Genomic DNA, 27886 nt, shown 5'->3' with positions numbered 1-27886 from the left:
CTCTTCTATGTCCCATTACAATTTATTTTCATTTATTTATTTATTTATTTATTTTTATTTACTTTTTTGAGACGAAGTCTCGCTCTGTCGCCCAGGCTGGAGTGCAGTGGCGCGATCTCGGCTCACTGCAAGCTCCGCCTCTCCGGTTTACGCCATTCTCCTGCCTCAGCCTCCCAAGTAGCTGGGACTACAGGCACCCGCCACCTCGCCCATCTAGTTTTTTGTGTTTTTTGGTAGAGACGGGGTTTCACCATGTTAGCCAGGATAGTCTCAATCTCCTGACCTCGTGATCCACCTGTCTCGGCCTCCCAAAGTGCTGGGATTACAGGCTTGAGCCACCGCACCCGGCCTATTTTCATTTATTTATTTTTTGAGACAGAGTCTTGCTCAGTTGCCCAGGCTGGAGTGCAGTGGTGGGATCTCAGCTCACTGCAACAACTGCCTCCCAAGTTCAAGTGATTCTCTTGCCTCAGCCTCCTGAGTAGCTGGGATTACAGGTGCACTCCACCATGGCTGGCTAATTTTTGTACTTTTAGTGGAGATGAGGCTTCATCATGTTGCACAGACTGGTCTCGAACTCCTGACCTCAGGTAATCTGCCAGCTTGGCCTCCCAAAGTGCTGGAATTATAGGCGTGAGCCACTGCACCCAGCCTATGCCCCATTACATTTAATTCCAGATAGCTAATACTCACTGAATGTTTCTTTCTATGTGCTGGGGTTTACATAAACATTCCATGTTCGTGATCATATTTAATCTTCATGGTTATATTATAAGAAAGTGTCATGTCATCATTCCCATTTTGCTCGTGTGAAACTGAGACTCAGAAAGGTTAAGTGACTAGCTCAGTTCACAAACATAATCAGTGATAGAGCTGGGATTTGAACCCAGGCACTTTGTTGCCACAGTTTATGTGCTTAATCCTTGTTCCACACTGCTCTACAGTAAGGTTTTCTAGCAATGTATTTGCCTCCCCTACCAGACTAGCAGCACTTGGAGGGCAGAGGCCAAGACTGATTCATCCAGGTTCCCCAGGGCCCAGCACATGGCTCCACACACAAGTTGCGGTGTGCAAATGTGTGTAGAATGAATAAATAACTTTAGCTAGAATGCTGCCAGACGTTGAGATGGGCTTAAAGGTTACTTAGGGCAAATTGAGCCTTCGTGTCCTCTGTGGGTCTGGTCATTATCTTGGGACAGATACCGTGCCCACTCCAGCACCTACCTCTGGCACAGCCTCAAAAAGGATCTGCTGGTGGCCTTGGGATTCCTACCCCTTGGCGAGCAGCCCCGTTGGAGTCAGACAGATTCAGCTTTGAGTCTCAGTTCTCCCCTTAGATATAGCAAATGACTTCACCTCTCTGAGTCTCAGCTCTTCATCTTCAAAATGAGCTCAATAGTACCTGCCTTTCAGGGTTGTTGTGAAGATAATGAATGGCAGCCATTTTTACTATTTCCCAAGTGTCAGCTATGTGCTGTGCCAGCATTTGTCATTTACTCTTAATTAGTACAGACCCTAGGCCCAGGCAGCCGTGGAGACAGGGGCCCCAGTGTTTTAGAAGGCCACCCTAGCCCTCCTCCCCTAGGTCCCTCCCCATGGAGTGAGGAGTCAGAGAGGCCAAGAGGACATACCCACCCAGAGCCCACCCTTGCCCCTTTCTAGACCACCTCTGAGTACCCAGGATCCTAAATTTCGCTGAGCTAGTTTCCAGGGCCTGGGTGGGCCCTTCCCTCATCCAAACCACACTTCCAGGGTAGATTCCTAGGCCTGAGGGGTGGCCAAGGGCAGCAGGGGTGGGTGGATACAGCTTGACACGCAGGCAATGGGGCAGGCAGGGAATGTGGGAGGAGAAGGGCCTCTGGTGTACTCTTTTTTTTTTCTTTTTGTTTTTGAGACAAGGTCTAGCTCTGTCAACCAGGCTTGAGTAACATGCCTGGCTTATTTTTGTATTTTTGGTAGAAATGGGGTTTCGCCATGTTGCTCAGGTTGGTCTCAAACTCCTGGGCTCAAGTGATTCACTTGCCTCAGCCTCTCAAAGTGCTGAGTTAACAGGCATGAGCCACTGTGCCCGGCCCACTGCTATACTCTTATTAGGGACCAGTTTGCGCTTACTAATCTTCACAAATGCCCTGAAGCAGGAATTATTAGCCCCATTTTATCTATTATCTTCTATCTATCTATCTAACTATCTATCTATCTATCTATCTATTTATTTTTTAGAGACAGGGTCTTGCTCACCCAGGCTGGACAGGCTGGAGTGGAGTGGTGTGACCATAGCCCACTGCAGTCTCAAATTCCTGGGCTCAAACAATCCTCCTACCTCAGCCTCCTGACTAGAGGGTTTTGTTTGTTTTGTTTGTTTGTATTGATGGGTCTCACTATGTTGCCCAGTATGGTCTCAAACTCCAGCACTCAAGTGATCCTTCTACCTTGGCCTCCCAAAGTGCTGGAATTACAGGCATGAGTCACTGAGACTGCCTTGTCCTGTTTTATTTATTTTATTTTATTTTTTATTTATTTTTGAGATGGAGTCTCTTTGTGTTGCCCAGGCTGGAGTGCAGTGGCACGATCTCGGCTCACTGCAACCTCCGCCTCCCAGATTCAAGTGATTCTTCTGCCTCAGCCTCCAGAGTAGCTGGGACTATAGGCATGTTCCACCAAGCCTGGCTAATTTTCGTATTTTTATTAGAGACGGGGTTTCACCATGCTGGTTTCTAACTCCTGACCCCAGGTGATCCACCCACCTTTGCCTCCCAAAGTGCTGGAATTACAGGTATGAGCCACTGTGCTTGGCCCTGGCACCCCATTTTAAAGATAAGGAAACTAAGGGTCATCTAGAGGAGTGACTCCAAAGCCTATTCATTTTACTGCCTCTGAGGAGGTTTTAGATCCAAATGTTTTACATATATTATCTCATTTAATCCTCACAATGACCCTATAATGTAAGTAATGTTATTATCTCACTTTTCAGATGATGAGACTGAGGCACAGAAAGGTTAAGAAACTTGCCTTGCAATTGCATAGCTCATGAGTGGCCGAACTGGGAGTTGAACCCTAATAGTCAAGCTCTTAACCCTGGGCTCTGCTGTCTATTACCATGATCATAGTTATCACTCAGTTCCTTAACTTGGCTAGCAACCCCCTGCCTCAAACACCTGCCTGAGGACAGGAATACAGTGAAGGTGCTCTGGGTGCGCCCTGGGCAAAAAGCCAGAAAGAGGTAGAAATGGAATCCAACACGAAGGCATCTGGGCAGAACGTGTGGAAGGAGCTAGGGACTGGGTCTTGACCCTGCTCCTCACCCTCTGTCCTTCAGTGCCAGGACAGCTGGGCAGGGCCCCGGGAGCCGTTCAGAGAGAGGGACCTCTGGCCTGAGCCTGATACTATGTCCTTCTTCCCAGCCTGTGGCTTGAGAAGATGGCGCTTTCCCAGGACCGAGGCAGAGGCTGCCCCCCTACTTCCCCTCCAAGGCCCAGCTGTGAGGCGCCTGCCCAGGCTCCCACCAGCCCCGCCTCTCCCACTCCCCGGCCAAGCTGCTGCTGCTCTGTGGTCACCTGGACCCAATTTTCTTCTTCCTGCCTCCTCCCATCTCTGGGAAGCACCCCTTGGTTGCCCTGCCAATTTCCAAAGGCTTCTCCCGCAGGAAGCCATCTCTGTCTTCACCCCAGTCTTATCCCCAAGGTCCCCTACCTCCACTCGGAACACTCAGGCTCCTGTCCTTTCACCCCCACATGCAGAGAATCACTTGGACCATCAGCCCATTTTCCATTTGGTTCCTGGCGGAACACTGGGTCCGCCTGGCCAAACTATGAGTTCTCTTTCCCTGGGCAGTATCACTTCCTGTGCTTCCCTCTCCCCCAACAGTGCCTGGCAGGGAGGAGGCCAGAGCTAGAGAGCTGCCCATGCATCAGGAACTGAACCTTAGCACTCACAGGCCTGGAGTCAGCGTGACTATTATTCAAGCTTTTGAGGTCAACCTCCCTGTCACTTGCTAAATGAGAAAACTCAAGAGGCCCAGGGAGGGGAAGGGACTTGCCTAAGGTCACCCAGAGGCCAGGCCAGGACTCAAATCCAGGTCTTCCAACTCTCAGACCCAGGCTTTTCACGCTATGTGAGATCAAGTTTCCAACCCTCCCAGATCCTCCTCATTTTCAGACAGATGACCAGAATAGTACCTGAGAAAGTACTGTCAGAAACTCAGGGGTTAATTCTGCCCCAAGGGCCATATCTGGAAAAGCCCCAAAGAGATTATTAGTCCAATCACATCACTCTCCATCCACATCCACTCCCATCCTTTTTTTTTTTTTTTTTTTTTTTTTTTTTGAGACGGAGTTTCACTCTGTCGCCCAGGCTGGAGTGCAGTGGCCGGATCTCAGCTCACTACAAGCTCCGCCTCCCGGGTTCACGCCATTCTCCTGCCTCAGCCTCCCAAGTAGCTGGGACTACAGGCGCCCGCCACCTTGCCCGGCTAGTTTTTTTGTACTTTTTAGTAGAGACGGGGTTTCACCATATTAACCAGGATGGTCTCGATCTCCTGACCTCGTGATCCGCCCGTCTCGGCCTCCCAAAGTGCTGGGATTACAGGCTTGAGCCACCGCGCCCGGCCTTTTTTTTTTTTTTTTTTTGAGATGGAGTTTTGTTCTTGCAGCCCAGACTGGAGTGCAATGGCAAGATCTCGGCTCACTGCAACCTCCGCCTCCCGAGTTCAAGCGATTCTCCTGCCTCAGACTCCTGAGTAGCTGGGATTACAGGCGTCTGCCACCACGCCCGGATAATTTTTGCATTTTAGTAGAGATGGGGTTTCACCATGTTGGCGAGGCTGATCTCAAACTCCTGACCTCAGGAGATCTGCCCCCCTCAGCTTCCCAAAGTGTTGGGATTACAGGCGTGAGCCACTGCGCTTGGCCATCCACTCCCATCTTACAGACAAGCACGCTAAAACCTAGAAAGCAGACTATCTCTAAAGAAAACAGAAAGGGGGCAGGGCGCGGTGGCCTGTAATCCCAATACTTTGGGAGGCCAAGGTGGGCAGATCACGAGGTCAGGAGTTCGAGACCAGCCTGGCCAACATGGTGAAACCCCGTCTCCATTAAAAATAGAAAAATTAGCTGGGCATGGTGGCGGGCACCTGTAATCCCAGCTACTTGGGAGGCTGAGGCAGGAGAATCTCTTGAACCTGGGAGGTGGAGGTTGCAGTGAACTGATATTGCTCCATGGCACTCCAGCCTGGGCAACAAGGGCAAAACTCCGTCTTTTTTTTTTTTTTTTTTTTGAGAGGGAGGCTGTCTCTGCTGCCCAGGCTGGAGTGCAGTGGCCGGATCTCAGCTCACTGCAAGCTCTGCCTCCCGGGTTCACGCCATTCTCCTGTCTCAGCCTCCCGAGTAGTTGGGACTACAGGCGCCCGCCACCGCGCCCGGCTAGTTTTTTTTATATTTTTAGTAGAGACGGGGTTTCGATCTCCTGACCTCGTGATCCGCCCGTCTCGGCCTCCCAAAGTGCTGGGATTACAGGCTTGAGCCACCGCGCCCGGCCAAAACTCCGTCTTAAAACAAAAACAAACAAAAAAAAAAACTGGGCGCAGTGACTCATGCTTATAATCCCAGCACTTTGGGAGGCCGAGGTGGGCAGATCACGAGGTCGGGATATTGAGACCATCCTGGCTAACATGGTGAAATCCTGTCTCTACTACAAAATGCAGAAAATTAGTTGGATGTGGTGGTGGGCACCTGTCGTCCCAGCTACTTGGGAGGCTGAGGCAGGAGGATGGCATAAACCTGGGAGGCAGAGCTTGCAGTGAGCCGAGATTGTGCCACTGCACTCCAGCCTGGGGGACAGAGCAAGACTCTGTCTCAAAAAAAAAAAAAAAAAAAAAAAAAAGAGAAAGAACCTGTTAATTCCAGGCTCTGTTCTGAGTGCTGAGAATATAAGAGTAAGAAAGACAATCGTAAGGCCAGGTACGGTGGCTCATGCCTGTAATCCCAGCACTCTGAGGGGCCGAGGTGGGTGGATCACTTGAGATCAGGAGTTTGAGACCAACCTGGCTAACATGGCAAAACCCTGTCTCTACTAAAAATACAAAAATTAGCCAGGTGTGGTGGCACACGCCTGTAATCCCAGCTACTCAGGAGGCTAAGGCAGGGAGAATCGCTTGAACCCAGGACGCAGAGGTTGCAGTGAGCCGAGATCACACGACTACACTCCAGCCTGGGCCACAGAATCATTGCTGGAAGAAACAGGAGGTGGCTTCTGGGTACAGGAAATGTTCTGTGTCTTGATCTGGGGACTGGTTATATGAGTGTGTTCAGTTTGTGAAAATTTATATCAAAGTGTATGTTTTGATATGTGTATTTTTCTGCATGCATATTTCAATAATATATATATATATTTTTTTTTTCTTTTTTTTTTGAGACGGAGTCTCACTCTGTCACCAGGCTGGAGTGCAGTGGCGCCATCTCGGCTCACTGCAGCCTCCACCTCCCAGGTTCAAGCGATTCTCCTGCCTCAGACTCCCCAGTAGCTGGGACTACAGGCGCTTGCACACACACAGATAATTTTTGTATTTTTAGCAGAGACTGGGTTTTGCCATGTTGGCCAGGATGGTCTTGATTTCTTGACCTTGTGATCTGCCCGCCTTGGCCTCCCAAAGTGCTTGGATTACAGGCATGACCCACTGCACCTGGCCTGATTTTTTTGTTGTTTTTTTTTTGCTCTGTCGCCCAGGCTGGGGTGCAGTGGTGCCATCTCAGCTCACTGCAACTTTTGCCTCCTGGGTTCAAGTGATTCTCCTGCCTCAGCCTCCCAATTAGCTGGGACTACAGGTGCTTGCCGCCATGCCTGGCTAATTTTTGTATTTTTAGTAGAGACAGAATTTCACTATGTGGACCTGGCTGGTCTTGAACTCCTGACCTCAGGTGATCCACCTGCCTCAGCCTCCCAAAATGCTGGGATTACAGGCGTGAGCCACTGCGCCCAGCCTAAAATGGATTTTTTTTTCTTTTTTTTGAGACGGAGTTTTGCTCTTGTTGCCCAGGCTAGAGTACAATAGCATGATCTCCGCTCACCGCAACCTCTACCTCCTGGGTTCAAGCGATTCTCCTGCCTCACCCTCCTGAGTAGCTGGAATTACAGACATGTGCCACCACACCTGGTTAATCTTGTATTTTTAGTGGAGACATGGTTTCACCATGTTGGTCAGGCTCCTGATCTCAGGTGATCCGCCCGCCTTGGCCTCCCAAAGTGCTGGGATTACAGGCGTGAGCCACCGCTCCCAGCCTAAAATGGATTTTTTAAAAAGACAGTCACAAGCACTGAGCCCACAAGGCTACAGTACAGTAGGGGGGATGAGATATTAAACAAGGAATTACACAAATAATTGTTTAATTACCGTTGTGACAAGTGCTACAATCAAGTGGAAGGTGTCATGAGATATGGAGTAGGATGACCTGATCTAGTCTGGGAGTAGTCAAGGAAGACTTCTCAAAGGAGGTGGGGTATCAGCTGAACTGTAAAGAATAAGAGTTAACAGAGTAGGAATGATTCTCAACCCCTACTTCACACTGCACAAAAGTTAATTCAACATGAATCATGGACCTAAATGCGAACACAAACACTTTGAAGCTTCAAAACCTATGGGGCTGGGCGTGGTGGTTCATGCTTGTAATCCCAGCATTTTGGGAAGCCGAGGCAGGTGGATCACCTGAGGTCACAAGTTTGAGACAGCCTGACCAATAGGGTGAAAGCCTGTCTCTACTGAAAATACAAAAGTTAGCCAGGCATGGTGGCGTGCACCTGTAGTCTCAGCTCCTTGGGAAGCTGAGGTACGAGAATCGCTTGAACTCGGGAAGCGGAGGTTGCAGTGAGCCAAGATCTTGCCACTGCATTCCAGCCTGGGCAACAGAGCAAGACTCTGTCTCAAAAAAAAAAAAAAAAGGAAAGAAAGAAAACATATGGGAATGTTTTCATGACCTTGAGATAGGCAAAGATTTCTTTTGTTGTTGTTGTTGTTGCCGTGTTTTAGAGACAGAGTCTTGCTTTGTTGCCCAAACTGGAGTGCAGAGGCATAATCATGGCTCACTGCAGCCTTGGACTCCTGGGGTTAAGCAATCCTCCTGCCTTGGCCTCCCAAAGTGCTGTGACTACAGGTGTGAGCCACTCTTCCCGGCCTAAGCAAAGATTTCTGAGGCATTGAAAGCACTAACCATGAAACAAAATTATCAGGCAGTGGGGGAAACATTCAAGACAGAGAAAACAGTATATGTGAAAGCCCAGAGGAGAGAAGGGGAAAGGTGTGTTGGAAGAGCTGAGGAAAGGCCAGAAGAAGCAAAGTCAGGGAGAGAGTGAAGTGTGAGAGAAGGGCCAAGAGGTTGGAGACAAAGGTCAGCGATAATGTGACTTTAACCAGAGTTTGCAAAAACCTAATATGACCCTCTTTGACGTGCTCAGGACTACAAGGTGTTGCCTACACAAAAAGGAGAATAAAAGGGAACATGCCCCCTTCTCCCAGCTCAGCAACAAGGCAAGGCCAGGCTTGGATTCTGCTTCTTTGCAATCGAGATGTAGTTTTTTTTACAACTTGAAAAGTCACTTAATCCAGGTGCCAGGATGAGGTGGGGCATTGCAGGTGGGGACTCGGGCTGTTAGGCCCCGTCCTGCCAGGCCCAGCCCTGGTCTTAGAGGAGCTGGAGTTTGCCAGTTCCCACCCACGCCTCAGCTCCTGCTATAGCCCCACCCCACTCCTGCTCAGCACCTGGACCTCCTCATCTCCTTTTCCCTCTCCCCCTCTCTTGGAGGGCTGACAAGTCCCACAGGAAAGAAAGAGCTCAGAGGTCAGGAGTTTCCTCCACCCACTCGCACTCCCACATACATCCCAATATATCCTAAACCAGAGCTGGGGGCGGGGGGTGGCCTCAGGCAACCAAGTAGCCACAGAGTTCAACTGTCTCATCATTAAGGCCTCTTCCCAAGGCGCTCAGGAAAGACTGATGGTGGTGACTCCATTCAATTCAACCAACATTGAGTACTTGGCAGTGTGGCTCAAGCCTGTAATCACAGCACTTTGGGAGGCTGAGGCAGGCCGGATCACAAGGTCAGGAGAGATCAGAGACCATCCTGGCTAACATGGTGAGCCCGTCTCTACTAAAAATACAAAAAAAACAGCAGGCCGAGGTGGCGAGGCGCCTGTGGTCCCAGCTACTCCGGAGGCTGAGGCAGGAAGAATAAAGTAAGCCGAGGCCCAGGAGCTTGCAGTGAGCGAGATCGGCGCCGCCAGCCTGGGCGACAGAGCCAGACTCAGTCTCAAAAAAAAAAAAAAAAACATTGAGTACTGCATGCAGGCCTGTGTTAGAGTTAAGAAGGGTGTTGTTCCTACTCTCTGGGAACTCTTGGGGCAGTGGGGGAAAGATAGTGCACACAGCCCACAGTATTATATGTGCTTTATAGTGGTGCAAAGTGCAATTGAGTATAGAAAGTGAGACTGATTTCACTTGGGGAATGCTGAGTGGATATCAAAGAAGATTTCCTCTAAGAGGTGGCATCTGAGCTGGGCCATAACGAATCAATAAGACTGCCTGTAAGAAATGCTCTTTGAGGCCAGGCATGGTGGCTCATGCCTGTAATCCTAGCACTTTGGGAGGCTGAGGTGGGAGGATTGCTTGAGGCCAGGAGTTCAAGAGCAACCTGGCCAACACAGCAAGACCGTCTCTAAAGAAAACAAAAAGAAGCCAGGTGCGATGGCTCATGCCTGTAATCCCAGCACTTTGGGAGGCCGAGGCAGGCAGATCACAAGGTCAGAAGATTGAGACCATCCTGGCCAACATGGTGAAACTCCATCTCTACTAAAATACAAAAAAAAAAAAAATTAGCTGGGCATGGTGGTGCGTGCCTGTAGTCCCAGTTACTTGGGAGGCTGAGGCAGGGGAATCACTTGAACTTAGGAGGCGGAGGTTGCAATGAGCTGAGATCCTGCCACTGCACTCCAGCCTGGTGACAGAGCAAGACTCTGTCTCAAAAATTAAAAAAAAAAAAAAAAGAAGTGCTCTTTTTAACAGAGGAAAGTATGAGAATTATAGTGACTACCAGGAATGTGAGGTAGTTTGCTCAGCACCTTATGTATTCATTTAATTGTCACGATGACTTTGTGAAATTGTATAATTATGGCCATTCTCCAGATGTGGCAGCTGAGGCTTTGAGACATACAGCTAGTAAGAGGCAAAACTGGGATTTCAGCTCAGTGCTATCTGCTTCCATGAGTTGAACTTCTGCCACCTAGAGTAGCCTGAGCAAAGGACATGTGGCAACATGAGCAGAAGGCCATGAGGTGAGGCTGGAGGGCTGAGTAGCAGGGGTTGGGTTGGGGGAGCCTTGGTTGAGGAGTGTGGGCTTTAGCCAGCAAACAATGACGGGGGGTCATGGGAGGTTCACTAATGGGGGTGTGGGGTAAAGAAAGATGATGCTTACGATAAGCTTTCTGTTTTCAGAGGCCCACTTTGAAGAGAAGAAATTAGAGGCAGAGAAACCTGTGTGGGAGTTGCTGCAAAAATCCAAGAGAAAGATGGGGGTTGAGGGATGAAGAGGAAGGGATGCATCCAGGAGATACCAAGCGGAACCTAGGGATTGATTGGTTCCGGTAGACAAGTGGAGGGAGGAGTCCAAGCTGATGTCTCAGGCTTTTGGCCTGTATGCTCCAAAAGGAAGCCCAATAATTAGGTTTTGTGTTTCGTTTTGTTTTTCGTTTTTTGAGACAGGGTTTCACTCTGTCTTCCAGGCTGGAGTGCTATGGCACAATCAGAGCTCACTGCAGGCTCGACTTCTCTCCACACTCAGGTGATTCTCCAACCTCAGCCTCCTGAGTAGCTGAGACTACAGGTGTGCTCCACCATGCTCGCTCATTTTTTAAATTTTTTGTGGAGATGGGGTCTTGCCATGTTGCCCAGGCTGTTCTGGAACTCCTGGGCTCAATCGATTCTCCCACCTCAGCCTCCCAAAGTGCTCAGATTACAGGCATAAGCCACCATGCCCGAACTTGGCTAATTTAATTTTTTTTTTTTTTTTTTGAGATGGAGTCTCGCTCTGTCACACAGGCTGGAGTGCAATGGCGCGATCTTGGCTCACTGCAACCTCTGCCTCCCAGGTTCAAGCGATTCTCCTGCCTCAGACTCCTGAGTAGCTGGGATTACAGGCATGCGCCTCCATGCCCAGCTAATTTTTGTATTTTTAGTAGAGACAGGGTTTCACCATGTAGGTCAGGCTGGTCTTGAACTCCTGACCTCATGGGGATCCACCTGCTTCGGCCTCCCAAAATGCTGGGATTACAGGCGTGAGCCACTGCGCTTGGCCAATTTTTAAAATTTTTTGTAGAGACGGGGTCTCGCAGGACAGGCGTGGTGGCACACACCTGTAGTTCCAGCTACTCAGGAGACTGAGGTGGGAGCCTGGGAGGTTGAGGCTACAGTGAACCCTGATTGTGCCACTGTACTCTAGCCTGTGCAAGAGAGTGAGACCCTGTCTCAAAAAAAAAAAAAAAAAAAAGGCCAGGTGCAGTGACTTACACCTGTAATCCCAGCACTTTGAGAAGCCAAGGCAGGCAGATCATTTGAAGTCAAGAGTTCAAGACCAGCCTGGTCAACATGAGAGATTGGATCTATGTTGCCCGGACTGGTATTAAACTCCTGGGCTCAAGCAATCCTCCTGCCTTGGCCTCCCAAAGTGCTGGGATAAGAGGCATAAGCCAGGCCGGGCGTGGTGGCTCACGCCTGTAATCCCAGCACTTTGGGAGGCCGAGGCGGGAGGATCACGAGGTCAGGAGATCGACACCATCCTAGCTAACACGGTGAAACCCTGTCTCTACTAAAAATGCAAAAAATTAGCCGGGCGAGGCGGCGGGCGCCTGTAGTCCCAGCTACTTGGGAGGCTGAGGCAGGAGAATGGCGTGAACCCGGGAGGCGGAGCTTGCAGTGAGCCGAGATCGCGCCACTGCACTCCAGCCTGGGCGACTAAGCGAGACTCTGTCTCCAAAAAAAAAAAAAAAAAAAAAGAGGCATAAGCCACTGTGTCCAGCCCCAGTAATTAGTTTTTAACAACATACTGGGTACTTCCTAGTCCCCTACCATGACTCAGCCCCACATGTGGCACCTGCAAAACTCACTCCTGAAAGGTGCTTTATTCTTCTCCAAATATTTATATTCATCACCTATTTGTGCATGCATTTATCTAACATATATGGAGCACCTACTGTATGCCAGAGGCTGTGCCGGGAACCGGGGATACATCAGGACACAAACTAACCTCGTGTCATTAGTGATATAATGGTTACAGCCAGGGGTCTGCATTTGAATCCTGATGTGCAGCTTATTTGTGGTGAGTCCTGGCTCAGCCTTCAACTTGCTGTGACTTCAGGTGAGTGAGTGAACCTCTCATTGTCTCAGTTTCCTCATCTGTAAGATGGGGATACCAACAGTACCTACCATGCAGATTAAATGGGTTAAACGTAAAGTTCTGGGCCCCGGGTCAGCATTTGACATTAGCTATTATTAGAGTTTACATTTTAATGAGGATCCAATTGCACTACTAATTATTTAATTTGTTAGTATTATTGAGACGGAGTCTTGCTCTGTCGCCCAGGCTGGAGTGCAGTGGCACGATCTCGGCTCACCACAACCTCCGCCTCCCGGGTTCAAGCAACTCTCCTGCCTCAGCCTCCTGAGTAGCTGAGACTACAGGTGTGTGCCACCACACCCGGCTAATTTTTGTACTTTTAGTAGAGATGGGGTTTCACCATTTTGGCCAGGCTGGTCTCAAACTCCTAGCCTCAGGTGATCTGCCTGCCTCAGACTCCCAAAGTGCTGGGATTACAGGTGTGAGCCACTACCTCTGGCCTATTTAATTTATTTTTATTTTTATGTTTGAGACAGGGCCTCGCTCTGTTATCCAGGCTGGAGTTCAGTGGCGCAATTACAGTTCACTGCAGCCTCCTCGACCTCCCAGGCTCAATCCATCCTACCACCTCAGCCTCCCGAGTAGCAGGGACTACAGGCACATGCCACCATGCCTGGCTAATTTATTTTTTGTAGAGACAGGGTTTTGCCATGTTGCCCAGGCTGGTCTTGAACACCTGGTTTCAAGTAATCTTCCCACCTCAGCCTCCCAAAGTGTTGGGATTACAGGCCTGAGGCACCACACTGGCCAATTATTTAATTATGTACAACCACGATAAATACCGCACTGCCGTCTTTCTTCTTCTGAAGGTGCCTCCAGCTGGAGGTAAGGGAAGGTTTCAGAGCAGACGATGGTCCCACTGAGCTGAGCTAAGTGAGTTGGGGCTGGCCAGGGAAAGCATGAGGGAGGGAGGGGCATTTAAGGCAGAGGGCACAGTGAGAAGGCAGACCAGCAGGTGGAAGGAAGCGCTGAGCGCTTTGTATTTCCAGAAGTTTACTTGAAGCCTCAAAAGAGTGCTGAGAAGTAGATCAGGCAGATACTGTGCCCCCATTTTACAGAAAGGGCACTAAGGCCCAGAGAGGAACAATGACTTAGCAGGTCTGTGACAGAGGAGGTGCTCGTAAATGTTCTGCCAGCTGATCCAAGGGGCTGGAGAGGACAGGCCTGAGAAGAGGCCTTTGTCCCTTTGCCGGCTGGGGCGGGAGCAGCAGAGGCTGAGGCTGCAGCTGGCCACCAGCAGCTGTGGTGGCCAGAGCTGCATTCCTTCCCCTGCCAGCGAGCAAGTCCAGGCTTATGACAGGGGTTGGGAATTTTCTTTTTGTCTTTAAGAAAAAAAGCACTTTAGTCAACATTAAGTTGTGACTTCAAACAGACACAGCTCCTAAGTGTCCTCCTCAGCTCTCCAACTCCCCAGGGTAAGCCCCCAGGCAGTCAAGTTTCTGGGAAAGGCAGGAGGCCTGGAGGTGGAGTCCAAAGACTGTGGTGAGCCTTGGCTCAACCTCCCACTTGCTGTGTGACCTCAGGCAGGTCACCACCCTCTCTGGGCCTGAGAGTCCTCTGCAAAACAGGGAAGGGAGGGTTGGATGACATAAGGTGGGGTGGGGAGCCCAGCAGCTGGCTCTAGCCAGTGGCAACACAGCTCTGCTGCTCTCCAAGTTTGAGGCAGTGGGGCCTTGGGGGTCCGGAAGCTGGGGACAGGCAGCCTTTCATCTCTCCTGGCCCAGGGTCGCTGCAGGTTGGCAGGCCCCACATCCCGAGATCGCGTTTCAGGCTGGAAGGGGCCTTCCTGTGACCTCAGCCGGCCAGGCCTGCCCCTGCCTCCCTCCTCCCCATTCTCACCAGAGGGAAGCAGGCAGTATCCCGCCCAAGGTCACCAGCCAGCAAGTGGCTGTCCTTCGGCCTGCCCTTCCCTCCCACCCGAGCCGGCCCCCACCGGCCTCCCACTGTAAAGCCTCAGGTCTCCTGGGCCATTAGGAATCTGCCAGGCGAGGCGTGGTCTTTTTCCTCTCTCTTGTTTCTTGGCTTGTTTTCCCAGTTCTCCAACAGCCGCCTCCTGCAAAAGCCTCCGGGTGCGTGTACAGGAACATTTTTCTTTAAAAAAAAAAAAAGAGAGAGAGAGATTGAGAGAAAGACAGAGAAATACAGCAGAGTTTGGGTAAAAAAGCAAGGAACTCCTTAATCCTTTCTCTGTAACCTCTGGCTTCTCAGCTGGGTTGGCCCCAGGCACTGGGAAGGCAGGCTTTGCTGGGGTGAGAGGCCTGGGCTTGTCCCCCACCCGCCCCCTCCTCACCCGCCTCTGTTCTCCGGGGTTTGGTCTGGCTTTTGGAGCCAGGAGGAGACGAACTGCAGGGCTCAGCAGGGCTGGGAAAACATGGGGGTGCTGAGGGGCTTGGCTGGGACTTTGCCTCCCTGCCCACTTGGCCACCTTCTATGGAGGTTACAGGATCTGAATATTTCACCCATAACCCATTCTCTCTCTTCCTGCTTTCATTCCTTTATCCTCTGTCTTCGGAATCACTGGCCTGTCCAGTGCTAGCTCCCTGAGTGCCGTCTCCCATCCCTGGACGCAGTCACCCCACACGGGGCGTGGCTTTCTTGTTTTGTGAAAGTCATACACTTTCACACTTTGTCTTTATCCAGTCAGACCCCTCTGTAGAAGTGGCACTCAGTGTCCTGCCCTTTGTCCTGTCTGAGGAACCCCTAATTATCTGTTATAGTCACAGTTCCTGGGTCCATGCCTAACACATAGGAGGTATGTTGGGGTGCTTCTCGAATGAATAAATTCAAACCATAAATAGGTCGCTCAAAATATTCAGAGTAAGCCGGGCGCAGTGACTCATGCCTGTAATCCCAGAACTTTGGGAGGCCGAGGCAGGCGGATCACAAGGTCAAGAGATCGAGACCATCCTGGCCAACACGGTAAAACCCCATCTCTACTAAAAATACAAAAATTAGCCAGGCGTGGTGGCGCGCACCTGTAGTCCCAGTTACTCAGAAGGCTGAGGCAGGAGAATCGCTTGAACCTGGGAGACCGAGATTGCAGTGAGCCGAGATCGTGCCACTGCACTCCAGCCTAGGCGACAGAGCCAGACTCCATTTCAAAAAATACATATATATATTCAGAGTGATCCTGCAAAAGGGACATTTGATTGTGACACATCTCTGTTAAAACTCTTCCATGCCTCCCCAGCACCCCTAGAATCCAGTCCAATCTTCCATCTCCACCTCTCCCCACTCACCAGCCCTCATCAAAGGATGTCCTTTCCCCCAATGAGTCATCATTTTTTCTCTTGCCTCTGGGCCTTTGCACATGAAATTCTGACCACCTGCCTGCCTCTGCTGGCTGACTGTCTCAGACCTGTTCCCTTGTCAAATTCAGAGCCCAGCAAAGCAGGGATACTCAAAACTTTTTTTTTTTTCTTCCAAATAGTTTGACATTCAATAATTTTTTAAAACCACTGAAATAGCCGGGCGCGGTGGCTCAAGCCTGTAATCCCAGCACTTTGGGAGGCCAAGACGGGCGGATCATGAGGTCAGGAGATCGAGACCATCTTGGCTAACACAGTGAAACCCCGTCTCTACTAAAAAATACAAAAAACTAGCCGGGCAAGGTGGCGGGCGCCTGTAGTCCCAGCTACTCAGGAGGTTGAGGCAGGAGAATGGCGTAAACCCGGGAGGCGGAGCTTGCAGTGAGCTGATATCCGGCCACTGCACTCCAGCCTGGGCGACAGAGCGAGACTCCGTCTCAAAAAAAAAAAAAAACCACTGAAATAGGCCGGGTGCAGTAACTCACGCCTATAATCACAGCACTTTGGGAGGTGGGCGGATCACCTGAGGTTCGGAGTTCAAGACCAGTTTGGCAAACATGGTGACACCCTGTCTCTACTAAAAATACAAAAAGTGGCCAGGCACGGTGGCTCAAGCCTGTAATCCCAGCACTTTGGGAGGCCGTTCTGGGCGGATCACGAGGTCAGGAGATCAAGACCATCCTGGCTAACACGGTGAAAGTCCGTCTCTACTAAAAAGACAAAAAATTAGCTGGGGGTGGTGGCGGGCTCCTGTAGTCCCAGCTACTTGCGAGGCTGAGGCAGGAGAATCTCTTGAACCCGGGAGGCGGAGCTTGCAGTGAGCTAAGATTATGCCACTGCACTCCAGCCTAGGGGACAGAGTGAGATTCCGTCTCAAAAAAAAAAATTAATAAAAAAAAAAAAAATAATAAAACTACAAAAAGTAGCCAGGCATGGTCGTGGGCGCCTGTAATCCCAGCTACTCCAGCAACTGAGGCAGGAGAATCACTTGAATCCAGGAGGTGGGGGTTGCAGTGAGCTGAGATCCAGCCACTGCACTCACTCCAGCCTGGGCGACAGAGTGAGACTTCGTCTCAATAAAACAAACAAACAAACAAAAAAACACTGAAATAGTGTTCATGGGAAAATTCAGAGCTCTATTGGAGCTTCTCGGTCTTATTTTCTGGATGGTGAGTTTTGTTTTTATGTTGAATTTATACCTAGGCTGGTATGGCACTAGGTGACGCGATCTGGCTCTGGTCTTGAAGTCTCAGCCTAGATGTCAACTACTCCTCCAGACCGGTTTAGATCTCTTCTTGGTGCTCCTGAAGCCTCTCTCTCTCTCTCTTTTTTTTTTTTTTTTTGTAGAGATGGGATTCTCACTATGTGCTGGGATTGCAGGCATGAGCTGCCACACCTAGCCCCCTATGGATTTTTTATATCCATGTTTTTGTTTTACTTATTACTTTCCATTTCCTTATCCCAAGTCTGTAAGCTCCCTGAGGGCCTAATATTTTTCTACTTTTTTTTTTTTTTTGAGACGGAGTTTCGCTGTTGTTGCCCAGGCTGGAGCGCAATGGCGTGATCACGGCTCACCGCAACCTCTGCCACCCAGGTTCAAGCAATTCTCCTGCCTCAGCCTTCCAAGTAGCTGGGATTACATGCATGTGCCACCATGCCCGGCTAATTTTGTACTTTTAGTAGAGACGGGGTTTCTCCAGGTTTGTCAGACTGGTCTTGAACTCACAACCTCAGGTGATCCACCCACCTCGGCTTCGCAAAGTGCTGGGATTACAGGCATGAACCACCACGCCCAGCCATATTTTTCTACTTCTATACCTGCAGTGCCTAGTATAGAACCTAACATAAAACTGACCCAAGACATGTTACTCTCCAGTCTTTTTTTTTTTTTTTTAATTTCTTCTAAAAAAAAATGGGATACATGTGCAGAACGTGCAGGTTTATTACATAAGTATTCGTGTGCTATGGTGGTTTGCTGCACCTATTGACCCGTCCTCTAAGTTCCCTCCCCTTACCCTCCACCCCCTAAACAGGCCCTGGTGTGTGCTGTTCCCCTCTCTGTGTCCATGTGTTCTCAATGTTCAACTCCCACTTATGCGCGAGAACATGCCGTGTTTGGTTTTCTCTTCCTGTGTTAGTTTGCTAAGGATGATGGCTTCCAGCTTCATCCATGTCCCTGCAAAGGACATGATCTCATTCCTTTTTATGGCTGCATAGTATTCCATGGTGTATATGTGCCACATTTTCTTTATCCAGTCTATCATTGATGGGCATTTGGGTTGGTTCCACGTCTTTGCTATTGTAAATAGTGCTGCAATAAGTAGAATGATTTATATTCCTTTGGGTATATACCCAGTAATGGGATTGCTGGGTCAAATGGTATTTCTGGTTCTAGATCCTTGAGGAATTGCCACAATACCTTCCACAATGGTTGAACTAATTAACATTCTCACCAACAGTATAAAAGCATTCCTATTTCTCCACAGCCTCACCAGGACCTACTGTTTCCTGACTTTTTAATAACTGCCATTCTGGCCAGGCGTGGTGGCTCACGCCTATAATACCAGCATTTGGGAGGCCGAGATGGGCAGATCACGAGGTCAGGAGATCGAGACCATCCTGGCTGACACGGTGAAACCCTGTCTCTACTAAAAATACAAAAAAAAAAAAAAAATTAGCCAGGCATGGTGGCGGGCGCCTGTAATCCCTCCCAACTACTCAGGAGGCTGAGGCAGGAGAATTACAAACTCCTTCCGGGAGGTGGAGCTTGCAGTGAGCTCTGAGATTGCGCCACTGCACTCCATAGCCTGGGCTGCACAGAGCAAGACTCTGTCTCAAAAAGAAAAGAAAATTCGGGGCTAGGTATAAAGGCGACCTGCAGTTCCCAGCTGCTGTGAGACTGGAAGTGAGAATCACTTAACCTGGGAGAGCTATGAGCTGAGATCACACCACTGCACTCCAGCCTGGTGAGATGTGCAGAATTCCAGCCTCAGTGACAGAGCCAGAAGCCATCTCCAAAAATAATAAATAAATAAATAAAATAACTCGCCATTCCCACTGGCGTGATGGTATCATTGTGGTTTTGATTTGTATTTCTAAGGCCAGGATAAGCGAGTTTTTCTTTATATGCGTTTGTTGGCTACATACCACCTTCGCGTTCATATCCTGGAGACGAAGAGTCTCTGTGCTGCTCAGGGCTGGGAGGTGCAGTGGCCGGATCTCAGCTCATTGCAGCCCTCACCCGGAGCGCATTATTCTTCCTGCCTAGCCTCCCGAGTAGCTGGACTGTTTTACCCACTATTTATGACAATAAGTATACAGGATGGTCTCGAACTCCTGACCTCGATCCACTTCGCCTTGCCTCCTAAAGGATTAGTGGCTTGAGCTTTACCGCTACCGCCGAGAAGGCGTTCCATCCTTAACTCCACTCTTTTTGGCGAGCAAAGAGGACGGAGTCTCGCCTGCCGCCGGATCTCAGCTCACTGCAAGCTCCTTCTTCCCAGCCCTGGTTCACGCATTCTCCTGCCTTCAGACTCGTGCAGCTACAGGGACTACAGGTCACCACCTCTGCTAGTTTTTGTGTTTTTTAGTAGAGACGGGTTTCTCCAGCACAGTGATGGTCTCGATTCTCCTGACTCAGAATCCGGCTCCCCGCCTCCCAGTGCTGGGATTACAGGCTTGAGCCACCGCGCCCGGCCGGTTTTTTCTTATAAATATGTTTAAGTTCCTTGTAGGTTCCAGATATTAGACCTTTGTCAGATCGGTAGATTGAAAAAATTTTCTCCCATTCTGTAGGTTGCCTGTTCATTCTGAGGATAGTTTCTTTTTTTTTTTTTTTTTTTTTTTTTGAGACAGAGTCTCGCTCTGTCGCCCAGGCTGGAGTGCAGTGGTGCGATCTCGGTTCACTGCAAGCTCCTCCTCCCAGGTTCACGCCATTCTCCTGCCTCAGCCTCCCGAGCAGCTGGGACTACAGGCGCCCGCCACCATGCCCAGCTAATTTTTTTGTATTTTTAGTAGAGATGGGGTTTCACTGTGTTAGCCAGGATGGTCTTGATCTCCTGACCTTGTGATCTGCCCATCTCGGCCTCCCAAAGTGCTGGGATTACAGGTGTGAGCCACCGTGCCCGGCGGATAATAGTTTCTTTTGCTGTGCAGAAGCTCTTTAGTTTAATTAGATCTCATTTGTCAATTTTGACTTTTGTTGCAATTGCTTTTGGCGTTTTTGTCATGAAGTCTTTGCCCATGCCTATGTCCTGAATGGTGTTGCCTAGGTTTTCTTCTAGGGTTTTTGTTCTCTAGGCTTTTTTTATTCAGTCTGCTTTGCAGGGTAGATCATATTCTGTTCCTACTTCCTAATTCTGTCTGAGGAACTCCTACTCACCCTTCAAAACCCCTTCCAAATAGCCCCCCCTCTGTAAGCCTGTCCCAATCTCCCAGTTAAGTTCTCTACTTCTGTAAGCTCATAACTCCTACTGCAATCAGTGTCTTCCGCTTTTATTGTCATTTTTATGTGTATCTTCTCCCTCATCAGATTGGGAGCCACTCAAGGGCAGAGTCTGAGTGGACTGATCCCTCCGTCCCCAGTGCCCTGCACAACCCTGGCCAGGGCAGGCAGCAATATATCCTTATTAAATGAATAGACTGGAAGATGTCACAAAGGAGGTAAAATTGAGGCAGGATTTTGGACTGGGTGCTGTGGCTCATACCTGTAATCCCGGCACTTTGGGAGGCCAAGGTGGGCAGACTGCTTGTGCTCAGAAGTTCAATACAAGCCTGGGAGGCTGGGCCGGATGGCTCATGCTTGTGATCCTAGCACTTTGGGAGGCCAAGGCAGGAGGATTGCTTGAGGCCAAGAGTTAAAGACCAACCTGGCCAACATAGCAAGACCCCCTGCCCCACCCCCCATCTCTATTTTAAAAAAGAAGAAGAAGAAGAAGACCAGCCTGGGCAACATGGCAAAACCCTGTCTCTACAATAAATAAATAAATACATAAAAGTTAGCCGAGCATGGTGGCATGCACATGTAGTCCCAGCTACTTGGAGGCTGAGGTGGGAAAATCACTTGAGTCCAGGAGGTAGAGGCTGCAGTGAGTTGAGACAGCACCACTGCATTACAGTCTGGTGCCAGAGTGAGACCTTGTCTCAAAAAAATAAAAAATAAAAAATAAAAATAAATAAAAAATTCAGGCCAGGTGCGGTGGCTCACACCTGTAATCCCAGCACTTTGGGAGGCTGAGGTGGGAGGATCACCTGAGGTCAGGAGTTTAAGACCAGCCTGACCAACATGGAGAAACACCATCTCTACTAAAAGTATAAAATTAGCCAGGCATGGTGGCACATGCCTGTAATCCCAGCTACTTGGGAGGCTGAGGCAGGAGAATCGCTTGAAGCCAGGAGACGGAGGCTGTGGTGAGCTGAGATGGCGCCACTGCACTCCAGCCTGGGCAACAAGAGTGAAACTCTGTCTCAGAAAAAAAAAAAAGAAAAATTTCAGGCAGGATTTTGAAGGTAGGAGGAAAGAGAATAACAAGTACTTACTGAGGACACAGTACCAATAAGAACAGGCTGGGCACAGTGGCTCACACCTGTAATCCCAGCACTTTGGGAGGCCAAGGTGGGCGGATCACGAGGTCGGGAGTTCGAGACCAGCCTGGCCAACATGGTGAAACCCCATCTTCCAAAAATTAGCTGGGCGTGGTGGTGGGTGTCTGCAATCCCAGCTATTCAGGAGGCTGAGGTGTGAGAATCACTTAAACCCAGGAGGCGGAGGTTGTAGTGAGCTGAGATCATGTCACTGCACTCCAGCCTGGGTGACAGAGAGAGACTTCAACTCAAAAAAAAAAAAAAAAAAGAAAGAAAGAAAAATCATAATCGTCATCATCATCAGCAGCATCATCATGTCATCATGGGAACTATCACTAAGTGTGCCATAGTGTGATGAGTAAGAGCACAGATTAAGCTCTACCCCTTACTGGCTGTGAGAGCATGTGCAAGTTATACAAATATCCTTGTGCCCGGTGGCTCAAGCCTGTAATCCCAGCACTTTGGGAGGCCGAGACGGGCGGATCACAAGGTCAGGAGATCGAGACCATCCCGGCTAACCCAGTGAAACCCCGTCTCTACTAAAAAAATACGAAAAACTAGCCGGGTGAGATGGCGGGCGCCTGTAGTCCCAGCTACTCCGGAGGCTGAGGCAGGAGAATGGCGTGAACCCGGGAGGTGGAGCTTGCAGTGAGCTGAGATCCGGCCACTGCACTCCAGCCTGGGCGACACAGCGAGACTCTGTCTCAAAAAAAAAAAAACAAAAACAAATCTCCTTGTGCCTCAGTCTCCTTATCTGCAAACTGGGGTTGGTAATAGTATCTACCGTATCAGGAGTTAAATAGGTAAATATATGCAAGGCGCTGAGAGCTGTGCCAGGTACACATGGGCACTGTGTGTTTCCTATCACTGTTACTCTCTCAATCGCTGAAAACTTTGGTCCTGCCAGGCAGTTTTATCTGCCATCTCACTTGGTCCTCACAACAGCCTGAGAGACAGGGACTGTTGTCCCCTTTTACAAAGAAATGAGGCATAAACAGGCCAGGCAGCTTGCTAAGGTCACTTGCTGGGTAAGTGGCAGGAATGGGATTTGAACCTAGGTCTCTCTGGCCCTGCCACCCACCCCATTTCCCTGACCGTGGCACCTGCCTGGAGGAGGAGGAGGAGGAGGAGGAAGAGGAGGAGGAGGAGGAAGAGGAGGAGGAGGAGGAGGAGGAGGAGGAGGAGGAGGAGGAGATGATGGCATAGTGGGAAGGCAGGGAGGCTTCACCGAGCCGGGGCCTCGGAAGCAGAGCAGCAGGCATTTTTCCAGAGCTTTCATTTCCGTCTGCTTCTTCTAAGCAGGTGAAAAACCCCACAGAGGGCCCTTCCCTGAGTACCCCCGCCCCCACCCTGTTTCCTCCCCCACCCAGCACTGCCTCCATCCCCCACGCTGGGAGGGGGGAGGTCAGGCATGCAGCATGGGGGATGCAGGGGAGGGGAGTGAGGAGGTGGGGGAGCATCATTCCAGATCCTTCTCCTCAGCAACCCCCTCTTCCCCATCAAAGGCACTCAGGGAGGAGAGAGCATTCCAGGTGGAAGGAATGGCAAATGCAAAGGCTGCAGATTAAGGATGTGGAGGTGGGGAAAGCCTGCAAGCTTGGCTGGAACCGAGGTTCGGGGCCCCCTGGGATTGCTCAGTGGAGAAGAACTTGTTTGACGAGAGAAAGAGAGAGAGAGAGAGAGAGAGAGAGAGACTGTGGACCCAGGAAGAGCTCAGGATGCTAGAGGGAGGGGGGTGACCTGGAGATCATTCTGGGCTCTGAGTACAGTGCTCTCCACCCTTCTCCCCTCAGACAGGGGTCGGGGAGAGGGGAAGAGTGATTCTTCCTGGTCCCTGCGCTTTGTTGCTCCCCCTGGAATTCGTCAGCTGACTGCACTCTGTCAGTTCTGTACCTAGTGCTTGCTCATAGCTTTTTAACACATTCTCTCACTGTATTTGTATTTTCTCTCCAGCTCCATAAGACTAGTTTTATTCACTCCATTTTATAGGTTAGAAAACTGAGGCTCAGCCAGGTTTTGTTTTGTTTTGTTTTGTTTTTGTTTTTTTTTTTGGCGGAGGGGCTGGGAACGGAGTTTCACTCTGTTTGGCTGGAGTACAGTGGCTTGATCTCGACTCACTGTAACCTCTGCCTCCCGGGTTCAAGCAATTCTCCTGCCTCAGCCTCCTAAGTAGCTGGGACCACAGGTGTGCACCACCACGCCCAGCTGATTTTTTTGTGTTTTTGGTAGAGACGGGGTCTCACCACGTTGGCCAGGATGGTCTCGATCTCTTGACCTGGTGATCCACCTGCCTCGGCCTCCCAAAGTGCTGGGATTACAGGTGTGAGCCACCATGCCTGGCCTCAGTCAGGTTTTGTAACTTGTTCAAGGTAAGACAAGGCATAAAAGGCAGATCTGAGACTTGAACCCAGATCTGTTTCCAGAGATGGCAATTTGGCCTGCTGTACCGACTTAGGCAGCTTTCCCAAAGTGTTCACTGTCCCCATAGCAACAATGAGAAGAACTCTTGTGTGGACTGCACTGCAGGGCCTATTTCTTCTCCTCACAACCGCCTTGTACACAGAGCTGCTACTCCTATTTCACAGATAAGGAAACTGAGGCTCAGAGAGAGTGTGTGACGTGGCCAAGATTATCCAGCCATTCAGCAGCAAAGTTCTGGCGATTTTAAATGTCTTCTTGCTTCTCCTTGTGGAGGAAGACTGTCTGTCACCGGGTCTTATCAGGGAACAGGCAGGGGTTCCTTTTGAGAATACGTAGGAAAGGAATAGGGGTTGGCCTTTGGAATTGGAGAACTTGCTACTAGCAGTGAGTAATTTCAGTGCTCTGGGAAACAGCTTTAACTCCTTGGGAAGCAGAGGAAAAAAGCCTGAGAGTGGTAGCAACCCCTCTCAAGTTCCATGGCTGTGTTTGAATTCTACCTGTGTTGCTTCCTAACTGGGTAGCGTCCTTGGGCAAGTCACTTAACCTATCTGTGCTTCCTTTACCTCATTTGTTATTGATGTTTTGGAGACAGAGTTTTGCTCTTGTCACCCAGGCTGGAGTGCAATGGCACGATCTCAGCTCACTGCAACCTCCGCCTCCTGTATTCAAGTGGTTTTCCTGCCTCAGCCACCTGAGCAGGTGAGATTACAGGCGCCTGCCACCACGTCCAGCTAATTTTTGCATTTTTAGTAGAGACAAGGTTTCACCATGTTTGTCAGGCTGGTCTTGAACTCCTGACCTCAGGCAATCCGCCCGCCTCGGCCTCCCAAAGTGCTGGGATTACAGGCATGAGCCACCGCACCTGACCCTGTTTTTTTACATTTTTATCTATTTATTTATTTATTTTGAGCCTAGATTATGAAACTGGCTAAATTTTGTATTTTTGGTAGAGATGGGATTTTGTCATGTCACCCAGCTGGTCTTGAACCCCAGGCTCAAGCAATCCCCCGCCTTGGCCTCCCACAGTGTTGGGAATACAGACATGAGCTACCATGTCTGGCCCCTTCCCCTCATTTGTAAAATGAGGATGATAATAACAGGACCTAATTTATAGGACTGAGGCTGGGCATGGTGGCTCACGCCTGTAATCCCAGCACTTTGGGAGGCCGAGGCGGGCAGATCACTGGAGGTCTGGAGTTCACAACCTGCCTGGTCAACATGGTGAAACCCTGACTCTACCAAAAATAGAAAAATTAGCCAGGCATGGTGGTGCGAGCCTGTAATCCCAGCTACTTGGGAGGCTGAGGCAGGAGAATCGCTTGAACTGGGGAGGCAGAAGTTACAGTGAGCCAAGATTGTGCCACTGCACTGCAGCCTGGACGACAGAGCGAAACTGTGTCTCAATAAACAAACAAACAAACAAACAAATAAATAAATAAATAATTTATAAGACTGATATGAGGATTGATGAGTTAATGCATGTAAAGCAATTCGCACATTCCTGGCACATAGCAAATGCTCACTAAATGTTGATCCTTATTAATATTACCACTAAATGCACAATACCACCTCCCACTCTGAAAGCAACTTCTTTTATTTTTATTTTATTTTTTTTGTGAGACAAGGTCACCGGCTCTACCCCGCCCAGGCTGGAGTGCAGTGGCCCGATCTCCAGCTCACTGCAAACTCCGCCTCGGTTCCCGCCATTCTCCTGCCTCAGCCTCCTGAGTAGCTGGGACTACAGGCATCCCTTCACAGCGGCTATTTTTGTATTTTTGAAGTAGAGACGGGGTTTCACCGTGTTAGCCAGGATGGTCTTGATCTCCTGACCTCGTGATCCCACCCGTCTGACCTCTAGTGCTGGGATTACAGGCTTGAGCCACCAGCGCCCGACCTGAAAGCAACTTCTTTATCTGCATTGCCTAAAAGGAAAAATTAAGGCTCCTATTTTTGGACAACCTTCAAGCAATCAGTGTGCTAAGTTTTTCACATTCATGATCATGTTTAATTTGAACATATCTGGGAAATAAAAATAATTATGGCCATGCCTGGAGGCTCACGCCTGTAATCCCACCACTTTGGGAGCTGATGTGCTGAGTCCAGGAGTCCTAGACCAGCCTGGGCAACACAACAAGACCCCATCTCTATTTTTTTTTTTTTTTTTTTTTGAGACAGTCTTGCTCTGTCGCCCGGGCTGGAGTGCAGTGGTGCAATCTCGGCTCACTGCAACCTCTGCCTCCCAGGTCATGCCATTCTCCTGCCTCAGCCTCCCGAGTAGCTGGGACTACAGGTGCCTGCCACCGCGCCTGTCTAATTTTTTGTATTTTTGGTAGAGGCGGTTTCACTGTGATAGCCAGGATGGTCTCAATCTCCTGACCTCGTGATCCGCCCACCTCAGCTCCCAAAGTGCTGGGATTGCAGGCGTGGTAGTCCTGAACCCAGCCAACCCCATCTCATTTTTTTTTTTTTTTGAAGCGAGGTCACCAGCTCTGTAAGCCCAAGCTGGAGTGCAGTGGCCAGCGATCCTGGCTCACTGAAAGCTCCGCCTCCCGGGTTCAGCCATTCTCCTGCCTCAGCCTCCCGAGAGTAGCTGGGACTACAGGCACCCGCCACCCAGCCCGGCTCATTTTTGTTTTTGTTTTTTTGTTTTTGTTTTTTTGAGGCCGAGGTCTCAGCTCTGTCGCCAGGCTGGAGTGCAGTGGCGGATCAGCTCACTGCAAGCTCCAGCCTCCCGAGGTTCCACGCCATTCTCCTGCCTCAGCCTCCCGGTAGCTGGGACTATGGCTCCCACGCCACCTCGCCCGGCCCTAATTTTTGTATTTTAGTAGAGATGGGGTTTCACCGTGTTAGCCAGGATGGTCTCGATCTCTGACCGCGATCCGCCGGCCGGCCTCCCAAAGATGCTGGGATTACAGGCTTGATTTTGGCGCCCAGCCCACATTTTTATTTTTGAAGTAGAGGCGGGTTTCACCGTGGTCGCCGATCTCCTGATGACAACTTGATCCATGCGCCTCGGCCTCCCAAAGTGCTGGGATTACAGTAGAGCCTTCTAGCTGGCTATACCTATTTTTAAAAATTATTAAATAAAAACAATTGTAGTTTTCATTTTTATCAATGGAAGCCCAGAGGCTCCAGAGGTGAAGTCACCTGCCCAAAGTCACACAGCTAGGAAGTGGTATGGTAATCCCCAGCACTCTGGGAGGCGAGGCAGGTGGATCACTTACCAGGGGTCAGGGAGTTGAGACCCCTGCCAGACTAACATGATGAAACCCCGTCTCTACTAAAAATACAAAAAAAATTAGCCCGGTATAGTGGTGGGCACCTATAATCCCAGCTAATTGGGAGGCTGAGGCAGGAGAATCGCTTGAACCTGGGAGGCAGAGGTTACAGTGAGCGAGATCATGCCATTATTACTCTAGCCTGGAGCAACAAACAGACTTTAATCTCAAAAAAAAAAAAAATTCAACCAAGGCACGGTGGCATGTGCCTGTAGTCCCAGCAACATGGGGGCTGAGGTGGAAGAATTGCTTGAGCCCGGGAGTTCAAGGCTGCAATGAGCCATGATTGCACCACTGCAAGCCAGCCTGGGTGACAGATTAAAACCCTGTCTCAAAAAAAAAAAAATTAAGTTCAGATGACAACTTGTCCAGTTCATGGATGTCTGTATCAGCTTGAACCCAAACCATCTGCTCCAACTGCTGCCTCAGGCTCACTTCCTTCCATGCTGGGAAGACCAAGCATTGTTTACTGAGCAACTTTTATGTGCCAGACAATTTACATATTTTCCCATTAAATCCTCACCCCCGCCTTATGACCCTCTATTGTTATCCCCATGCCTTAGAAGAGTAGCTGAGACACAGTGAGGTTTGATGACTGTTCAGGTCACACAATCCTCTGTGAGTTGGCAGAGCTAAGATTCAAACCCAGGTCGGTCTGCCTCAAAGCTTGCATTCTTTTTTTTTTTTTTTTTTTGGGCGGGTCACCAGCTCTGTGCCAGGCTGGAGTGCAGTGAGCGGGATCTCAGCTCACTGCAAGCTCCATGCCCGGGTTTTACCATTCTCCTGCCTCAGTCTCCCACCCCAAGTAGCTGGGACTACAGGTGCCGCCTCATGACTAGTTTTTGTATTACAACTGTAGAGGCG

This window comes from Papio anubis, chromosome 1, assembly GCF_008728515.1.
Source record: "Papio anubis isolate 15944 chromosome 1, Panubis1.0, whole genome shotgun sequence".
In the NCBI taxonomy this organism is placed as follows: Eukaryota; Metazoa; Chordata; class Mammalia; order Primates; family Cercopithecidae; genus Papio; species Papio anubis.
Note: the sequence above shows the minus strand (reverse complement) of the source record.